Here is a 20,588-nt window from a genome sequence, read left to right on the forward strand (position 1 = left end):
CACTCAATGGTCCATGCCAAAAAAAGCAAATATGTCCCTACTCTATTATTACTTATTAAATTGAGTTTTTATCTTAAGAACCCTCCGGCCCAACACCCATAGTGTGTTGTATTGAATTGATTAGTCTCTCCCTCTCATTTTAGAAAATATTCTCTCTCTCTCTTTTATCATCAAAAAGAAATATGTGCAATTTGATGCAAAGTGATAATACCAACTGCACCCCATGTTTGTTGATATCCCACAACGCATCAAAAATTGTTTTTTTCATACCAACAATGCCATTTGACTCTTTTAGGTGTAGAAATAGAATAAAACTAACTTAAATATAAATCAAACTATTTTAAATTATCAAAATGAAATCAAAACAAAAACACAAATGATCCTATTTAATTATTTAAAATCTATTGGCCAAAAAATAAAAAAGAACTGACCCAAAATGAATAAAAGGCGGACGCAAAAAATGCTCGAAAAATTAAATCGGACGCACTAGAATGATCAACACAAAATATACTTATTGAAAAAATACAGCGTTTCTTTTAATTTTGAAATAAATTTTGACCGGTTAAAAGGCTCAGGCGGGTCAAAAGGTGACCGAAAAATTAGCCGAAAAATAAATCGAGCATACCAGATTAAACTATGCGGAACATAGATTAATAAAACTGGTTTTTTCAAGCTTGATCTAAAAAAAAATTGTCTACTGATTTGACGCACATATGGCGATTATCTCAACCGGTTCGCCTGTAAGTCCAAAAAATCATTTCGGTTGATATTCTAAGCAACATGCGGTATGGAATGCATGTTATGCTATGTATAAATGCAATAGTTATGATGACTGTATTAAATTAGTGGTTCAGAGTCAAAATCGGGGTGTGACAGTTGCCCTTATTTAAGTATCTTCAACTAGAGAATATGAAGCATGACACTCTTCATATGATCATGGTGGGAGATGGTTAAATACTAAGAATACCCGAATTTTGATCCTGAAATGCAAATGATATGATAGGATATGAGATGAATGCCTGAATGAATGACTCTTTTTTATTTGATTTGCTAGGGATATGATCAGACATAAGATAAACCCTAACAGGATGTTTTATGATGGATACAAAATGAAACAAAGATCTGTGGGGAATAATGGAGAAATGTTGTAACCGTGGCCCACAGGAAGCAAAAATGAAGGTGAAAACTTGTTGGGGATAACAATCCTGCTGGAGGAAATACAACTGGGGAATATGCAAAGAGATTTTAACAACAGGTTCGTACATCACCTGACAACACCGGAAATTCAAAGAATTTTGAACAACAACTTCAAACGTGATCTAACAACACTTGAATATTCAAAGAATTTTCAACAACTGGTTCAAACATGATCTGACAATGTTAGGGGATATAAAAAGGTTCCATAAACAGGTTCAAACATGACCTGATAATATTGGAAAATCAACAGGCTCATACATGACCTAACAGCATTGGAAAATTCAAAGCGTTTCGACAATAGGTTCAAACATGACCTAAGAATATTAGAAAACCAAGGAATTTTTAATCAATAGGTTCATATGTGACCTCAACATTTGGATATTCAAAGAAAGTTTCACTCACAGATCCAGACATTACCTGACGACACTTAGGAAAAAAACAAAGGGAGTTTTATCAACAGGTTCATACATGGCCCAACGACACTGGAAAATTCAAAGAAAATACATCCATAGGTTCATACATGACCTGACAATATTGGGAAACATACAAAGCAAGTTTCATCAACAGGTTCATACATGACCTGACACTTTAGATTACATCTGACAATTCTGGAGATTTCTCACAAGAAATTCAAAGATTTTGGAGATTCCTAATAGGGAATTTATGAAAAACAAAGATAAACGGGAGTCTTCTTATAAGTAGATCATCCATGCAAAAGGCTATGATAATTCTTTACAAAGAAATCAAACAAAACCAACATCATTGGAGTTTTCTAACACGAAAAACCTCCAAGCTTCTGGGAATTCCTCAAGATGATGAGTCATACACGACTTTCACGGAACCATCAGGAAAGACAGGGTAATCAAACTCTCTGTACGTGCCAACAACAATTGGACTTTTAACCGTAAGTAATGGATTACAACCAACTTTTAACGGATTTTTCCAACAATAATTGGACTTTTGACTGTAAGCAATGGATTACAACCAGCTTTTAACAGAGTTTGCCAACAACAATTGGACTTTGACCGTAGGAAATAGTAAAATATTCATTATCACATCCGAGTTTCCCTGCAACAACTGGACTTGAAATACATCCCAAGGACTATGGGATTCTTTTTTAAAAGAGATACTAGTAACCATTGGATTTTTGATGATAATGCCAGTAATGACTGAATTTTGGAGATGCCAATGACGATTGAACTTTTGAAACGATACTAGTGACAACTGGTCTTTCGGTCGAGAGATAATAATCAACAACGGGACCAAAGGGGACACACAGATGAGTACAAAGTACATTTTGAACCATGCATGATTTAATTTGTTTTTTATGCATGATATATGAATGATCATGATATGCAATGTTGACAATAGGCAGACCGAGAGTTTGTAGGGACTGTTTATAGACATTCTAATTCCTCAACACCAATAACTCAAACCCGTACAAGTAACAGGCGTATCCAGTAGAGAATCTATCAAGATTGACAGTTATAAATAACTAAAGGTCCACCCTTCCAGAGGGTTAATAAGTTGTGTTCCATGGAGATTTTTGTTGGTGATCCAGGAGTATTTATGCAATCTTGAGACTTTCGGAAAAACAAATGATTTTCTCTTGATTTTCACATATATCAAAGTAATTTTGTTCCTTTCACTAAATTTCAAATTCTTTTCAAGTTTCAAAATTTCATTATTAACAAATAAATGACACTTTGCATAACAAAGAAAAACATAGAAGAACACAATTAACAATGATTGATAGGCAAAACTTGTATTTTATTCAAGGATGGTAGCACACAAATGGCGTAACTCCATGGAATGTTACAATTTTGAAAAATGGCAATAAGGAAAGGTTTACGTTGAATTCAGTGACCACTAACATCCCTAATAGATATGATTCCCCAAAACCTTGCTTCTAAGGCGAGTAACTGGATTGATCTTCCGCCTCAGATTCTTCGGTGTCAATCAGTAACAACTGATGCAGTTTATGTCTTTTGCCTCTAACTTTTGCTTGGATCTCCCTTTCGGGTTTTCAATCCACCGGGACGCTCTTTTTTTGCCTAAGTTGCCCTTTCAGGTTTTCAACTTAGCGAGCTATCATTTTTTATTCATCCCTAACTTCTGTCTGGATCACCCCTTCGGGTTTTTGATCCACCGGGATACCCTTTTTTTTGCCTAAATCGCCCTTTCAGGTTTTCGACTTAGCGGGTTTTTATTAGGCATAGTATTTTTTAACTGCATCAGAGTTTACAGGGTGTGAGAGCTCTTCATCATCCATAGTTGTGAGAATCAAGACACCTCTGGAGAAGGCTTTCTTCACAATATATGGGCCTTCATAATTGGGAGTCCACTTCCCACGTGAGTCCTTGTCTAGTGGCAAGATATTCTTGAGCACGAGGTCTCCTTCTCTGAATTCCCGAACATGTACTTTCTTGTCAAAAGCCCTCATGAGCCGTTTCTGGTATAACTGTCCATGGCACAAAGAAGTCATTCGCTTATCATCTATGAGGTTTAACTGATCAAATCTATTTTGAATCCATTCAGCCTCTTCTAGCTTGGTCTCCATCAAGATTCTCATTGAAGGTATCTCAACTTCAATTGGGAGAACCGCTTCCATCCCATATACCAAAGAGAATGGGGTTGCCCCTGTTGAAGTGCGGACGGAAGTCCGATATCCATGCAGTGCAAAAGGTAGCATTTTGTGCCAATCCTTATAGGTTTTCACCATTTTCTGCAGGATCTTCTTGATGTTTTTATTAGCGGCTTCAACAACGCCATTCATCTTTGGATGATATGGTGAAGAGTTATGGTTCTCAATCTTGAAGCTTTCGCATAGTTCCTTCATGGTCTTATTGTTCAGATTCGTCCCATTATCTGTGATGATCCGGCTTGGAACTCCATAACGGAAAATGATCTCTTTCTTGAGGAACCGTGCAACCACTTGTTTTGTTACATTAGCATAAGAGGCGGCTTCTACACATTTGGTAAAGTAATCAATAGCAACCAAGATGAAGCGGTGACCGTTGGAAGTTTAGGCTCGATGGCGCCAATCATCTCAATGCCCCACATTGAGAACGGCCAAGGTGATGTTAAAACGTTTAGTAGGATTGGAGGCACGTGTACCTTATCTGCGTAGATTTGGCATTTATGACATTTTCTAGCATAATTGAAGCAATCGGATTCCATGGTCAACCAGTAATAACCAGCTCTCAAAATCTTCTTGGCCATGGCATGCCCATTGGCATGAGTTCCAAAGGATCCTTCATGAATCTCTTTGATCAATAGGTCCGCTTCATGTCCATCCACACATCTGAGCAGAATCATGTCGTGGTTTCTCTTGTATAACACACCATTGCTTAAGAAGAACTTGGATGCTAACTTCCTCAATGTTTTCTTCTCAAGGGTTGTTGCATCTGTTGGATATTCTTGGTTTTGCAAAAAGCATTTGATGTCGTGAAACCAAGGTTTACCATCGGCTTCCTCTTGAACCGACTGGCAGTAGGCAAGCTCAACTTTCCGCTCTATCTGAATGAGAGGCGCTTCATTATGGAAGCTAACTTGGTACATTGAAGCCAACATAGCTAAAGCATTAGCAATTTGATTCTCAGTTCTCGGGATATGATAGAAAGTGATTTCGTCAAAGTATTTTATTAGTTCCATGACATAGGCACGATATGGGATTAACTTGGTATCATGGGTTTCCCATTCGCCTTTGACTTGATATATCACCAAGGCTGAGTCTCGACATACTTCAAGGATTTTTATTCTGAGGTCAATTGCTGCTTTAATGCCTAGGATGCACGCCTCATATTTTGCTATATTGTTTGTGCAATTAAAATACAACCTTGCTGTGAAAGGAGTGTATCCACCATTCGGATTCAATAGAACAGCTCCTACGCCATGCCCCATGTAATTGGAGGAACCATCGAACATGAGCTTCCACTGAGATCCGGGTTCGGGTCCTTCATCAAGTCCTGGGATTTCACAATCTTTTACTACCATAATGTCTTCATCAGGGGAGTCAAATTTCAACGGCTGGTAGTCTTCAACAGGCCGGTTTGCCAGGTAATTAGATAACACACTTCCTTTAACGGCTTTCTGGGATACATATTGGATGTCATACTCAGACAGTAACATCTGCCAACGGGAGAGTCTTCCAGTTAAAGCAGGCTTTTCAAAGATATATTTTATTGGATCCATTTTTGAGATCAACAAAGTAGTGTGACAAATCATGTATTGTCTTAGACGGCGAGCGACCCATGCTAAAGCACAACAAGTTTTCTCCAAGAGTGAATATCGGATTTCACAATCGGTAAACTTCTTGCTCAGATAGTAGATGACATGTTCTTTTCGGCCGGTTTCATCATATTGTCCCAGCATACATCCCATTGACTTTTCAAGCACAGTTAAGTACATAAAGAGTGGTTTCCCCTGAACCGGTGGAATTAGAATAGGGGGCTCTTGCAGGTATTGTCTGATCTTCTCAAAAGCCCTTTGGCAGTCAGAGTTCCATTCAACTGCTTGATCTTTTCTAAGAAACTTGAATATAGGTTCACACGTAGCAGTCATATGAGATATAAACCTGGAGATATAGTTCAAACGTCCCAGGAATCCTCTAACTTCTTTCTTTGTACGTGGAGCAGGCATTTCTTGTATTGCTCTAACCTTGTCTGGATCTACCTCAATTCCTCGTTGACTAACAATGAAACCAAGCAACTTTCCAGATCGGACACCGAAGGTGCATTTAGCAGGATTCAGCCGTAGTTGAAATTTCTGAAGACGCTCAAATAGCTTTTGCAAGTGATCTATATGATCCTCTCCACTTTGGGATTTTGCAATCATATCATCTACATAAACCTCAATTTCCTTGTGCATCATATCATGGAAAAGAGTGACCATTGCTCTTTGGTAAGTTGCTCCGACATTTTTGAGACCAAATGGCATTACCTTGTAGCAAAATGTTCCCCAAGGGGTGATGAATGTGGTCTTTTCCATGTCTTCTGGATCCATCTTAATTTGATTATAACCCGAGAATTCGTCCATAAAGGAGAAGACCGCGAACTTAGCAGTGTTGTCTACCAGAGTGTCAATATGTGGCAGGGGGAAATCGTCCTTTGGACTAGCTTTATTTAGATCCTTGTAATCAACACACATCCTGACCTTGCCATCCTTTTTGGGTACTGGTACAATATTAGCTACCCATTAAGGGTACTTCGCAACTGCTAGAAAACCGGCATCAAATTGACGTTTCACCTCGTCACAAATCTTTAGAGCCATGTCGGGTCTTGCTCTTTGGAGCTTCTGCTTCATTGGCGGGTAATCTGGTTGTAGTGGTAGCTTGTGGACAATAATATCAGTTTCTAAACCTGGCATATCCTGATACGACCAAGCAAATACATCTACATATTCTTGTAGCAACTTGATCAATCTTTCTTTGATTCTTGCCCCAAGTGTGGTCTCAACTTTGACCTCTTTCTTTTCTTCCTCAGTGCCAAGGTTGATTGTATCTACTGGTTCTTGATGCGGTTGAAGGGCCTTTGACTCGTGCTCGAGTAGCCTTTCCAATTCTTCAGGGAAATCACAATCTTCCTCACTATCCTCTTCCGCTTGGTAGATGGGGAGTTCAAAGTTATAGGAAGTAGTGGGGTCATCGAATTCAACTGGTTTATTGATTATTCTGCATGTTTTTTTAAATGATGGTTTTTTAGAAAAGTGGAAATAAAGTGCAAAAGAATTAAAAATATTTTTGTAGTTTTGGAAAGGATTGCCATTTTAAGGAAAGAAAAACAAATGAATGAATGATAAGAATTTGAACAAAATGTTCTTTATTTGTCATAATGATTTTGAAATTTAAAGTGGCCCTACAAATGATCCGTTAGCCTTGGGCAGAGCTAAGGATTTTCAAAAAACTAAGGAAAACACAATTACTTTGACACAGGAAAAACTTTTGGAATTTCAACTGCTTCCCAATTTGTTAAGGTTGCTTCACACCGATATATCAGATTTGATGCTTCTCCATCTTCAGTGTCACCTTCAACGGCACCAACTTGATCCCCATGGATAAATCCTGTGCTTAGGAAAACTTCTTGCATGCTCCGTACGCGGTCCTTTGCAGGGACCAGGGCTCCTTCCTTAGCAGAAGGCTTGTACCCCAAACCAAATCGATCATTTTTCTCGCTGACATTGATGACTTGCCCCTAACCTGTAGGACCTCCACTTTCAACTGCTGACTTTGCACTATTCAAAGAGGCGAATGACAAACAGGTTTTCTCAATAGGATCCTTTACCTCTGCAAGTGTGGCATTGGATATTTCGAGTGCTTGGAAAGAGGTCTCTAAGGCATCCTCATCAGCCTCGATATAACGGAAAGAGGAGAGTTGACTAATGATAAAATCTTCTTCACCCGAGACAATGACGAGCTTGTCATCGACAACAAACTTCATTTTCTGATGCAAAGTAGAAGTCACTACCCCAGCAGCATGTATCCATGGACGTCCTAAAAGACAGCTATAAGCGGGATTTATGTCCATGACTTGGAAATTGATGGGGAATACATGTGGTCCGATTTGGATTGGCAGCTCTACCTCCCCAACTACTGTCCTTCGAGAACCATCAAATGCTTTTACCACAAACGCACTAGGTTTCATTTCCGAACCTTGGTAAGATAATTTAGCAAGTGCCCTCTTCGGTAGAACATTGAGGGACGATCCAGTGTCAACTAAAACCCTGGCCAGAGCATCTGCTTGGCACTTTATGGATACATGTAAGGCGCGATTGTGATTCTTCCCTTCCTTGGGTAGCTCTTCATTGCTGAAACTTAGAGTGTTGCAGGCTGTGATATTGGCGACCACCCCATCGAATTGGCCAACTGTTATATCTTGGGTAATATGAGCTTGAGCAAGCACTTTCAGTAGAGCCTCCCTATGAGCTTGGGAATTTAGAAGCAAGGACAAGATAGATATTTTTGACGGTGTCTGATGTAACTGATCAACTATCTTGTAGTCGCTTTTCTTTATCATTTTTAGAAATTCAATCGCTTCATCTGCTTGCACTGCCGGCTGTGCCCCTCCATATTCTGGGGCGGGATTTGCAGTTGCCGCTTCCCTTGTTGGTTCTTGAGGGATTATATTAACATCGGGAGCATAAACCCGACCGCTGCGGGTCATTCTACTCGTCCCTGCGATGTTAGTGATATTGGTGTCAACATTCTCCAAGCTTTTCTCACCTTCAACATCTTTGGGCTCTTCATCTACCACTCCATCTACCACGGTTATGTCATATTTCCAAGGTACCGCTTTGGTGCTTTCAAAGGGAAAGGGGGTAGGCATACAAACTACCACGGGTGATGGATGAACAACATTTTTCTTTGATAAGTTATCTCAACAGGTTCTGGTAGATTGAAAAAGGGTTCAATGAATGAAACTTCCTCGTTTGTTGTAGGACCACAAACTTGCAAAACACCTTGATCCATCAAGTTTTGAATATCAGTTCGTACCACTTTACATCCCCTTGGATGAACGACACATTCTTCACAGTTGTCGTGGCGTGTATCAATCAAACTAGCTCCCACCAATCTTGCATGAAGTGCTAGCAACGGAGTTTTGACATCTTCAACATTTTTGATTATACAAACATCAGAAGCATCCTCAATGGCATTAACATCACCATGCGCCGGCAGAGGGTTACTTTTTACGTTGGGTCCGACATCTTGAAATGAAAGAATCTTCTTCTCAACCAGCTCTCGCACAATATGCTTCAAAGCATAACATCCCTCTTAATCATGCCCAGGGGAACCCTCATGGAAAGGAAAATGGGCATCTTGATTGTACCATGGAGGTAAGGGATTTGGTGGAGGACCCAAAGGTCTGGGAGTCACCAACCCTTTCTACAGTAACGATGGGTACAACTCAGTGTACGTCATAGGGATTGAAGCGAACGGAGGTCTACCTCTTTGTGCCCTATTTTGATTTGGAAGATTTTATGGACGTGGAGCCTGTGCCCTCGGCTGTTGATAAGCGGGTGGCATGGGTGCTTGCTGGTATACTGGTGCTTGTTGAATAGGTTGATAGACAGGAGCTTGTGACTGGTTGAAATTTGGTGTGACTGCTGCCACATACGGTTGTTGAACATACTGCACTGGATAAGTTGGTTGTTGCTGAGCAAATTGATGTTGCTTCTTCCATGAATGACTCCTTCTTTGACTGGTTGATACTGCGTTTGTTTCACCCTCTTTCTTCCTTTGAAAACTTATGGGAAACTTTTTGACATTATTACCAGATGTTTCCGAGGTGGTTATCATTTTTCCATTCTTCAATCCAAGCTCGACCTTTATGCCCACGACAACCAAGTCAGAGAATCTTGCCGATACATTACTCACCATCCTTTCATAGAACATAGGTTTTACCGTATCCATGAACCAATATGCTAACTCCTTCTCAACAAGGGGTGGTTCGACTTGCGAGGCCACTTCCCTCCCTCGTTGTGCATATTCCTTAAAAGACTCGTTATCTTTCTAGGACATGCTGAGCAATTGCCTCCTATCTGGGGCCATATCCATGTTATACTTATAATGTTGGATGAAAGCATCAGATAAGTCTTGGAAACAACGAATTCTACTTTGATCAAGGCTTAAGTACCACTTAGAAGGAGCACCCCTCAAGCTGTCTTGGAAGCAATGTATCATAAGTTTATCGTCCTCTACGTGCGCAGCCATTTTTCGATAGTACATAATAAGGTGACTTTTAGGACATGAGTGTCCCTCGTACCTATCGAAATCTGGGGTCTTGAATTTCGCAGGAATCACAAGACCTGACACTAAGCACATCTCCCTAGCAGCAACACCAAAGACTTGGTCCCCTTCCATAGCCCTTAACCTTTTCTCAAGAATCTGAAAATTCTCTTTCATTCCTCTTATGTCTTCATGCCTTTCATCATCTTCGTCCGAAAAATCAGGAGCATGTTGTTGATCTTCAAAATAAGGTTGCACGTGTGCACGAACGAGAGGTGGTGTGATCGTGTGGACCACTGGATGAGTTTCATTGATAGTTGGTAGAGGAGCCGTCTGCTGAGTGGATTATACAAAACCAGGTGTAGCGGCGTATTCGTCGCTATATGATTTATTGATTAAACCATAAGCAAAGCATACAAAGAAATCGAGTCGCCACCGCACTTTTATTTATCCTAAGGAATGGCTAAAAAGCGAACAAAAGCCTAAGAAGTTTTACACATAGAAAACTAATGAAAAGATCAGAGAATCTGGGTAAGGGGTAAATTACGCAATGGGAAGGTGTTAGGCACCCATCACGTCCTAGGTACTCCTAGGGAGCCCTTTTCACACTTGTTGTATAAAAAATGTTTATTTGTTTTTGACATATTGTGCAAACATGAATGGGAAGATGAGAAAAGAATGTACAATTTTATTATTTTTGTGTTTGAACGGATGAACCCGTTGCCTACGTACCTTCCATCAAAGGTAAGGATCAAAACGCTGTAGTTCGGCTAAAAGATTTCCAAAAATTAGTGAGTTCATTTTAAAACACAAGCATTAAGGCTTTTCATTACCAATGGGAGAAAACTCAACCTGAATCAACAATCCACCATGCGAGGACGGCTTCAACATACTAGTGAGGGGTTAACCCTATAATAAGTATGGAAGACTTACAACCAACTCACTAAGGACAAGGTAAGATTTACATCAACCGCTATGGTAATTGAAACCTATGGCTAATGTGTGAAAACATATTAACAATGGACAAAGCCACAAAACAATTGAATGTGTGAAGTTAATTGATTTATGAGTATTCACAAAATATGGTCAAGGTATGATTAAGATTGATTCAAAGAAGTGTTATGAAATGGAGTTTGAAAAGTCAAGGACTTAGGGTCCAGGTTTCTAATTTGAAAAGAGATGAGAGTGTTTGCACAACATGTATTTACAAGTTTTAAAAGCCAACAAGTGAAAAGGTTTTTTTTGAAACAAAAAGGTGTAGATGACGGAGTGTAAAACTTCCTAGAAGTTCACCTCTTGAAATCATATAGAAGATGATTCAAGTGTGTCCTTTGGAATGAAGCAACAAAGCAAGTAAGCAAATAAAAGGCAAGGTGATACCGGATGCCATCAATGGACTTACACCAATCTCACAAACAAAGGCGAATATCGGATACCAATAAATGGATTTACACCAATCTCCTAAAACACAAACAATGATACCGGATGCCATCAATGGACTTACTCCAATCTCACAAAGCAAAATAAAACATGGATGTCAGATGCCAATCTATCTGGGCTTATACCAACCTCCACAGGATGATCATAGGAGTACAAATGCCAACAAGATGGTCTTACAATTGCATCCTCACAAAGCGAACACAAAACAAAAAGATGGATGTCAGATGCCAATCTATCTGGACTTACTCTAATCTCCAACAGATGATCATAGGAATACAAATGCCAACAACACGGACTTATAATTGCATCCTCACATACAACAATTAAACAGAAGCACAAAGCTAAGAGGACATAAGTGGCCAAATGAAATGGTCTTACACTTAATCCCTTCCAAATCATAGGAACAACGGCCAATGAATGGACTTACAGTTGTCCTCAATGGGTAAACCAAAGATGGATCACAAAGATATGAATTGATGATCATGCAATAATGAACAATCAATGATGATGAGTGCACAAAGGCAAACAAGCAAACATGTACAAATGAACCAAGCAATCAATCAAACAAAGTCATTTAGCACACACTATAACCAAGCAATTAGGCTCAAGCAAAGGTTAGACTTTAAAGTCAACTGGAATGGGGTAATTGGTGCTCTTAACCTTGACATTGAGAGCCAAGGTGAAGCAGATGAAAGGATATGAGGGGTGTGCCTCATTGCTCTTATTCCTGGTCGGGGAGAGCATTGAATATCAGAAGGTGTGGGAGTTCAGAAAGTTGGAACTCTCTCCACAAGTTAATGACTCGATAGATCTTGGGTTTTTACTCACTATGCATCAACACATGTGGTGTGAGCAAGGTGAGTGACACACAGAATAGTAGGAGATAGGCTACATATCTCTTCTATCTACCAATTGCCTTATTAGAAGGACTTTCCTGCTTGGGGACAAAGTTAAACAATCACAAACATTGCCTCTTAAGGAGGACTTCAGACAAGTGCCTGGCTAAGTAACAAGCTAGGTCTTCCAGACTACATGGAGACAAGAGATTCTACCTCAATGCTAATGCTATCAAGCCAAGCAATAGCAAGTTCACAATGGAACTATAGCAACTAAGGTACCTGAAATCAATCAAATATAATCAGTACTCAATCACAAAGTCAAAACAGACAAGATATGAACCAACAGTCAACACAATCAATCACATGTGCAAAGCACAAACTCAAATCACATGAGCTAGCATCCTACAAAACAAACCAAGTTAGTTCATAACAATCAAATAAACCAAACTCAATCAACTTGAATTGATCTCCTTAAAGCAATTGCTTCTTCAACCTGAAAATCAAACTCAAATGTGAGAAGTAAACCCTTAGGCCAAAGCCTAGGGTCAAAGGAGGAGAAATAGACCAAAACAGAACATAAAAATTGATCAAAATCAAGATTAATCAATCAAGAATAAATTCCAATTGGTCTCATGTTAGAACTATGCACCAATTCCATTTCATAAGCAAAACATGTCAAACTAGGCAAGTTGAGAACTCAATGATGTAAACAGAATGAACACAAGCATATCAATACCAAAATGGCTCAATAAATTCCAAGAAAAATTATGCCTGAACAGGGCACATTTAATAAGCAACCCACCAAGAATCATGTCAATTGGATAAGTGGAAGCATGTCAATTAAAATCCCTAAGTCAATGCATGTTCAAGCAAGCTCATACAAGGCATTAAATCATGCATCAACTTCAAGCAAGCATAAAACAGGAACCAAACATGATAAATGAATAAGATCAAAGCCATGGCAAACTTCAAGATGTCTATAATGCACATGCCAAATATTAGGTCCATCCAATAAACACCAAGGATTTCATAAATCAAATGATATCATGACTCACAAAAGGTCAACAATTGGTCAAGCAGAAGGAAAATTCTCAAACAAATAGAAAATATATTCAACAATTTCAGAAAAAATCACAAGCAAACTTAACATCCATAAGATCCAACATGCAAAAATTTAGAGCAATTGACAATCAAATGGTATGGCAAATAAAATCAAGAACATGAACAAGAAATGGTGTGACATGCATTGTCAAACCTCCAAAGATCACATCATATCTCACAATCCAGGAAGGCAAAAATTACAAACCATATACCAAAATGACCAGGAGTGAGTCTAGATCATGCATGTAAAATTTCAAGAATTTTGGATCAACCATCATGATTTCACAAATGAAATGGCAAGCTATATGCAAGAAATGACATGTGAGAACAAACCCTAGGCAATTATTTTTTCCAACCGTGCACAAATTTATTAAAAATCATCAAAAAATAGAAGACATGGTGAGGATTATGGTGGAAAAAATATCATGTGATTTGGAGTAATATTTTGTGAGTTATGGATTTTTCATGTGGGGGAAAAAATAAAAAATGGAAGGAAAGCATGTTAACATGTGATAAGCATATGTGAAAAAAATATAAGGCAAGGCAAATGAATTTGATGGAGCGGGGAATCGATCCCCTGGTCAATTCAAAAAGGAGCGCCACTTAAGTGAAACGCTGCGTTTCACTTAAGTGCGTGGCGTGTTGTGATAGGCCACATGGCGCTGAAACACGAAATCCATGCAAAACCAGGGCAAGGCAAGATCTAGCGAAGTTCTGGAAACGAAAATATGAAGTTCATCATCATCTTCATCATGTTCATACTGGTCAAGATCCAATGTTCACAGAAATGCATGAAAATTATATGGATCGAATCATCTCAACATGCGCAGCACTAATCCATCATCGATTTAACCTAATTTTACTCATGGCAAAAGAATCGATCAAAAACAAGTTTCATCCATCAATGTTCAAATCAAGATAACTTCTTCAAATCTTAATGAAATCGCACGATTCAAGTTGCAGAATGCTCTACTTGTTAAGATCTACAAAAGCCATATGATAATTGCAAGAATTGAGAGTATCGAGTTCCAACCTTAATGATGATGCAGCAGCTGATTCGCGTGTTTCAAGGCTCCAATTGTCAAAACAGATGATCAATGATGATGCAGAAGATGAATGAAAGCAAGGCTTCAGCTCAACAGCGCTTAAACTCGAAGAAATCTCAAAATGCCATGAACATGCTCAAGCTTCAACAGTTGCAATCTTCAAGAATTTTCCATGATTCTTCTTCAACAGATCTCCAATAGCACCTGTAGATGATGATCAACACAAGCACAAGCAAAAAGAATGGTGAAATTTGATGAACCAAGTGAAAAAAGTTTGAGAGAATTTGAGAGATTTGAGAGAATTTCGAGTTTGGATCTGAGATTGTGATTGTTGATTATGAATTCTGTTAGAATTAGGACTTTATACCACCTGTTAATCCATTAGTTAAACATGATTAGCAAAAATGTGAATGGATTAATGAAATGAAGCTTTATGCAAAAATGCCAAAATGCCCTTATCCAAATATAACTAATGGAACAGTGAAATTTCTCTTGCAGCAAGTCTAAATTTCTGTTTTAAGGCCATTGCAATTGGTTTGGCATGAAAATTGTGTGTACTTTTCAAATTCACCTTTTTTCCCACCAAAATTTAAATTGATTCACTTGAAAAATGCACTTTTTATGTGATGATTTTTGATGAAATGTGATGATGGATTATGATAGCTCATGTCAAATGGGATTTGCTCAAAAAAGAATCACATGAATTGGCCTTTTGGTTTAAAAGTTATGCCTCCTTGAAGTTCAAAATTTCTTGAGAATGATTTGATCATAACTTGCCAACCATAATTGAGAAATGTGTGTTCTTGGACTTTTTGGAAAGGTAAGAGCAAGATCTTCAACTTTCATGTTGGAAGAAATTTGATTTGAAGCTTGCTTGATGATGTAAAGTTGAGGAGAAGACCTTTCCATTTTTGGCTGTTTGAAATTACAGGTCATTACTATTTTTGGAAACTTTTTGTCTGACCTCCAATTCCTCAATGATGATGTTTGACATGTTATATGAGGCTTGTATGGACATGAATAAGGTCTCTCAAACCATCTCCCACCATCAAATCCCTGATTAAATGCACAGTTGACCACAGTTGACTTTGCTAGGGTTTTGGTTGACTGAACCATGCTTTGATGAATTTCAAGCCTCTACCACTTGAGATCTTGATTCAAAATGATATCACAATTCATATGAACTCTTGATGAATGATCATGGTGCCCAAATTCTTCAAGAATGGCCACCATCTAATGGCTCAATGAATGATCTTGACTGGTTTGACCTAATTGCTTCATCTGCAAGTAACAGGGTTAGATGATAATATTTTTGTACTTTTGGTTAGTAAACAAATGAAAAGCAATGATATACAAATGCAAAACATGCTTGGTGACCAAGAACCACACTCACAATGTAACCCACCCACAAAGAGGGAAGCAAGGTGTACAATGATCCTTGAGGCAATGATATGATATGATATGATGCCATGAGGGATCTTAGGGACAAAATTGGGGTCTTACAGATGCCCCTATTTAAGGTCATTCTAGCCGGAGAAGTGAAGTTTAGAAATCTTCATCTCGACGCGGTAGAATGGGCTTAAATAACAGTAATGAGACAAATTTTGGTCCCTAAGAGACCTCATGATGCAGATGTATGCATGTAAGAGACACAAACTCTGTGGGGATATGGTTCCGCAGAAGAAAAGACGATCCATCGGAGTAATACACTCACCAGGAACAGAGACTCTAATAGGACTCTTATTGGGGATAAAAAAGAAAAAGAATGCGTGGGCAGGTCACGACTCTGATTTAGGGGAAACAGAAAACAGACTAGAGACTTTACTGGGGAAGTAAAGGACTCACACTGGGGATCGGAGGATTTCCAACGGAAACACATCCATTGGAAAGACACGAGCTGACTCAAACTATCCACAAGGGATACTTCGGATAAAAATCCGGACTCGGACCAGGAAAGATTCACAAAGAACCTTCCTGCCGGGAAAATTGCATATATTGGGGAAAACGCCAATATAGCAAAGGGTAAAAATCACAACAGGAAACTCCACTGGAGAAATGTCTAACAAAGAGAATCTCACGGGGAAAAGCAACAAGGAAATGAGGTGTTACCAGTATAAGGGTAACAAACTCAGGAAGAATGAATATCTAAGACCGGTATAAGGGTGAGAGATATCAATCAACCAAACATCTGAGAAAGACCTGAAAAAGGTTCATCAACTCAGGAACATCTGACTCCACAGGGGACCGAGGTCATAATAGGGAGCAGAAAGGAGGGAACATCAGGGATACCGAGATATATAATAGGTGACCGACCGAAACGTGAATTGGTATATATGCCAAAACACTCATCATCCGAAAGGAGGGCTTGAAAAAGAAAATCGACTTACAGGATGGACATTCGAATCCACAACGGGAAAACGAATCTTACTCAATTGGGGACACAAACCCAAAGAGTGCATGAGATACAATATCCATTACCGTCAGAACGTGGATAGAATACTCGCATGAGATATATTATCTATTACCGTCAGAACATAGATAATATGCTCGCATGGTAAGAAACACCAAGGATACCGGTTACTGGGTATATAATAGGTGATCTACCGAAACGTGAATTGGTACATATGCCAAAACACTCATCATCCGAAACACAAACTGGTTAAAGGATGGATATTCGATTCTACAAAGAATACGAATCTTACTCTATTGGGGAAAGATCAACAAAAGACTCCAACCAAAGAGCGCAAGAGACATATTATTCATTACCATCAGAACGTGAATAATATACTCGAAAAGGAAGAGACACCAGAGATACCGAAGTATATAATAGGTGACTAACCAAAAAGAGAGACAATCGATACCAAGCATCCGGGTAAACGAAAGACAACTCAAAGGATAAATTGCAAGCATCCGGCAATTATCCGAAACACAACAAATATTCGATCCCGCAAAAGGGAAATAACGAATCTTACTCGACTAGGGAAACACAAAAGGCTTCAACTGAAGAGTGCATGAGATATATTATCCATTACCGTCAGAACGTGGATAACATACTCGCATGGAAGATTATCCACAACCGGTTACTGGGTTAACAAAGGATAAATCGACCGAAAAGAAAGGCATCGGGATACCAAAACTAGGTATATAAAGATGACCAATCAAAGGAGCAACAATCATTACCAAGCAAACGGGTAAATGAAAGGCGATCTGCTGAGGATGCATTGGTACAAAAATCAATGATCCGGGGATGAATTGCATAAACAGCAATTATCCACAAAGACTAGCTGGGGATACATTGATAATCAATCAATAATCCGGGGAACAAATCACTAGCAAACGGTGAAAGGACCCACTGGCGACTTCAAAGGATAAAATTGCAAGCATACGACAATTATCCAGAAGACAACTTGCTGGGGATACAATTGCTAGCAACCGGCAATTATCCACAAGCAAAGGGAGGAATATCAACATCAAATATCGAATGAAGATAACCATAAAGAGTAACCATCATCGGTTAGGATGAACAACAAGGTTAACTCTATAAAGAGGAGAAATTAGGGTTTACAACTATCGAATACGGGGTAGAATACCAAAAATTTGGCTGAGGAAACAAGAGGTTTAACAATACCGACTACTGGGTAGGAAACCAAAAACTCAGCTGGGATAAAATTGCAAGCATCCGACAATTATCCAACTGTACCACAAGGTACAAAACTCCGATGGGGGAGAAAAACCAAAACATGGGATTTACAACTACCGAATACGGGGTAGAAGACCGCAGACTCCACTGGGGACAGGGTGAATGAAGGCCAAATACTGAGCACTTATTCAATTTATACCACAGGGAGACACCAACTCTGTTGGGGATAAAACCACAACAGCACAAAATCCACCAACAACCAGAACGAACCACAAAGGTTACCTCTGCTAGGGGAAAGGAGATAGGACTTACAACTACCGAATACGGGGTAGTAGCCATACTCTGGTGGGGATACACACGAATTAGGGTTTACATCTACCGAATACTGGGTAGAAAACCAACAACTCCACGTGGGGATGGAAAAAAATCACAAATCCGCACGGGAAACAATAATAGGGTTTATAACAAACCACAAACTGCTGGAGAGCAGGCAAACAGGATTTACGACTACCGACTACCGGGTAGAAAACCAACACTCTTGTTGAGGAATAAAAGGCGTATAACCACAAATTCCATCAAGAAGAAGGAACATAGGACTTACAACTACCGCTTACTGGGTAGAGGCCCACAAAACTCCACTGGGGATAAAAAGAATTATTGCCAGTTATTGGGCAATTCATTCATTTATTCCACAGGGAAGTACAAGAACAGTTGACAAAACTCCAATTCGGGATTAATCCGAAAGGACAAACTGAATCAAAACTCATCCTATGAGGATATAACTCAATAGGAAAATCCTTCCCAATATATGTGTTGGGAGGAAACGGAAGAAACCGTCATCCACGAGGATAATCTCAGTGGGGAACTGCAGAAGGAAAAGACAGACACTTTCTGCTTATGGGGCTGACTCTATATGGAGAGGTTAAACACCCGACATCTGTTTAAGGAGATCTATAAAGAGATCTATATCACCCATAGCAGGAGAACAACAAACAAGAGATATATGGCAAACAATGCAACATGAATATCTGAATGTTTTATGAATATGCATGAATATGCGTAATTTATGTTTGATGAATGTTGACAAAACAGACATATCTAACACAACAGGCCCAGGAATCACACGCCCGGTACTATACTTCCAGGGGAAAACCAACTGGAAAGCCAATCTGCTGGAGATCTACATGCTAAAAAGCAAAGATCTGCAGGAAGGCAAAACAAGAGATATCACAGAATCTCTGAGTGATGGATCCATAACCAACCCAACCAGGGTACAGAAAGTCACAACAGGCAAACAGCCACCAAGACCAATCTGTAGGGGAACGAGAGAATCTCGAGATTCTACAGGGGATCCCAGTATCAACTGAGAAACAAAAGTTCACGGCACAAACAAGAACTGCCGCAAAAGCAACTCCAAACAACTCCGGGGAACAAACCCACTGCAGGAGAATCACCCAAGTAGAATCTAACTGCACAAGCAACTCTACTGGGGAAAGCTGTCAGCTATCCTTCTAGAGAACAAACCACTGAAGGAGAAAGCACCACACAAGTAGATTCTGCAACACGCCACTCTACTCGGGGAGAACATACATCCGGCGGATTGCGCAAGTGGATCTGCAATAAGCCACTCTACTGGGATCACAAGTAAATCAGGAAATCACTCTAGTCTTTGGGATGCTAGAGCCACCAACCGACCCTACTGAGGATTGAGAGAGTTTTCAACAGGCAAAAACTGCCACAACAACCATTCTGCCGACTAAGCTGGGAAAAATGGAAAGCAACCATGCTGAGGAGAGAAACAACAACCCCGCTGGCGACTGCACTGGGGAGAGACTACTGCTGGAGAAGAAAACGAAGTCTTCAACAACATCCCTGCTTGCGACTATACTAAGGAACAACCCCAACAACAAACTCTGCTTGGGGAACAACCCCAACAAAAGCAGGAGAAAGAGGATACAACCAAGTCAGGAATGTGAACAAATGTCCTACCTGTTGGAAATCATGCCACCCTCGGGAGAGCACTGAGACATTCTTGAGTATCCTTTCACCATTGTGAATGTTCACTTTGTTTAAAACAAAATTTTTGAAAATTCTTTGTTTTAAAACAATGACATTTTATCAATTAAAACATGCAAAACATTTGTTGAATTGAAACAAATAAGAATGCAAATAATTGGATAAAAGGCTCAAATTGATTTGATGGAATGGTAGTCTGCAAATGGCAAGACTCCATAGATCTGTACAAATTTGAAATCAGTGATATATATTGGAAGAGGGCTACATTGAACATAATGACCCTTTCTCTACCAATTTGAATCTCGATGTATGCGAAGCTTCAGTTGACGACGAATCGAGAATCTCTGACGAACAGACAACTGCGGAACAGAAAGTCTTGTCAGGATGCAGTTACTTGTCAAATCCCTAATTTTTGCCTAGATTTCCCCAGGGTGAGGTACTCAATCTAGCGGGATGCAAATATATCTTTTTTTCAAGTCTCTAATTTTTGCCTGGATCACCCTTGCGGGTTCTCCACCGAGACGCTCATTTTTTGCCTAAGCCGCCCTTTCGGGTTTTCAACTTAGCGAGCTATTCTGTTTTTCATT

Source organism: Lathyrus oleraceus, chromosome 6, assembly GCF_024323335.1.
Source record: "Lathyrus oleraceus cultivar Zhongwan6 chromosome 6, CAAS_Psat_ZW6_1.0, whole genome shotgun sequence".
In the NCBI taxonomy this organism is placed as follows: Eukaryota; Viridiplantae; Streptophyta; class Magnoliopsida; order Fabales; family Fabaceae; genus Lathyrus; species Lathyrus oleraceus.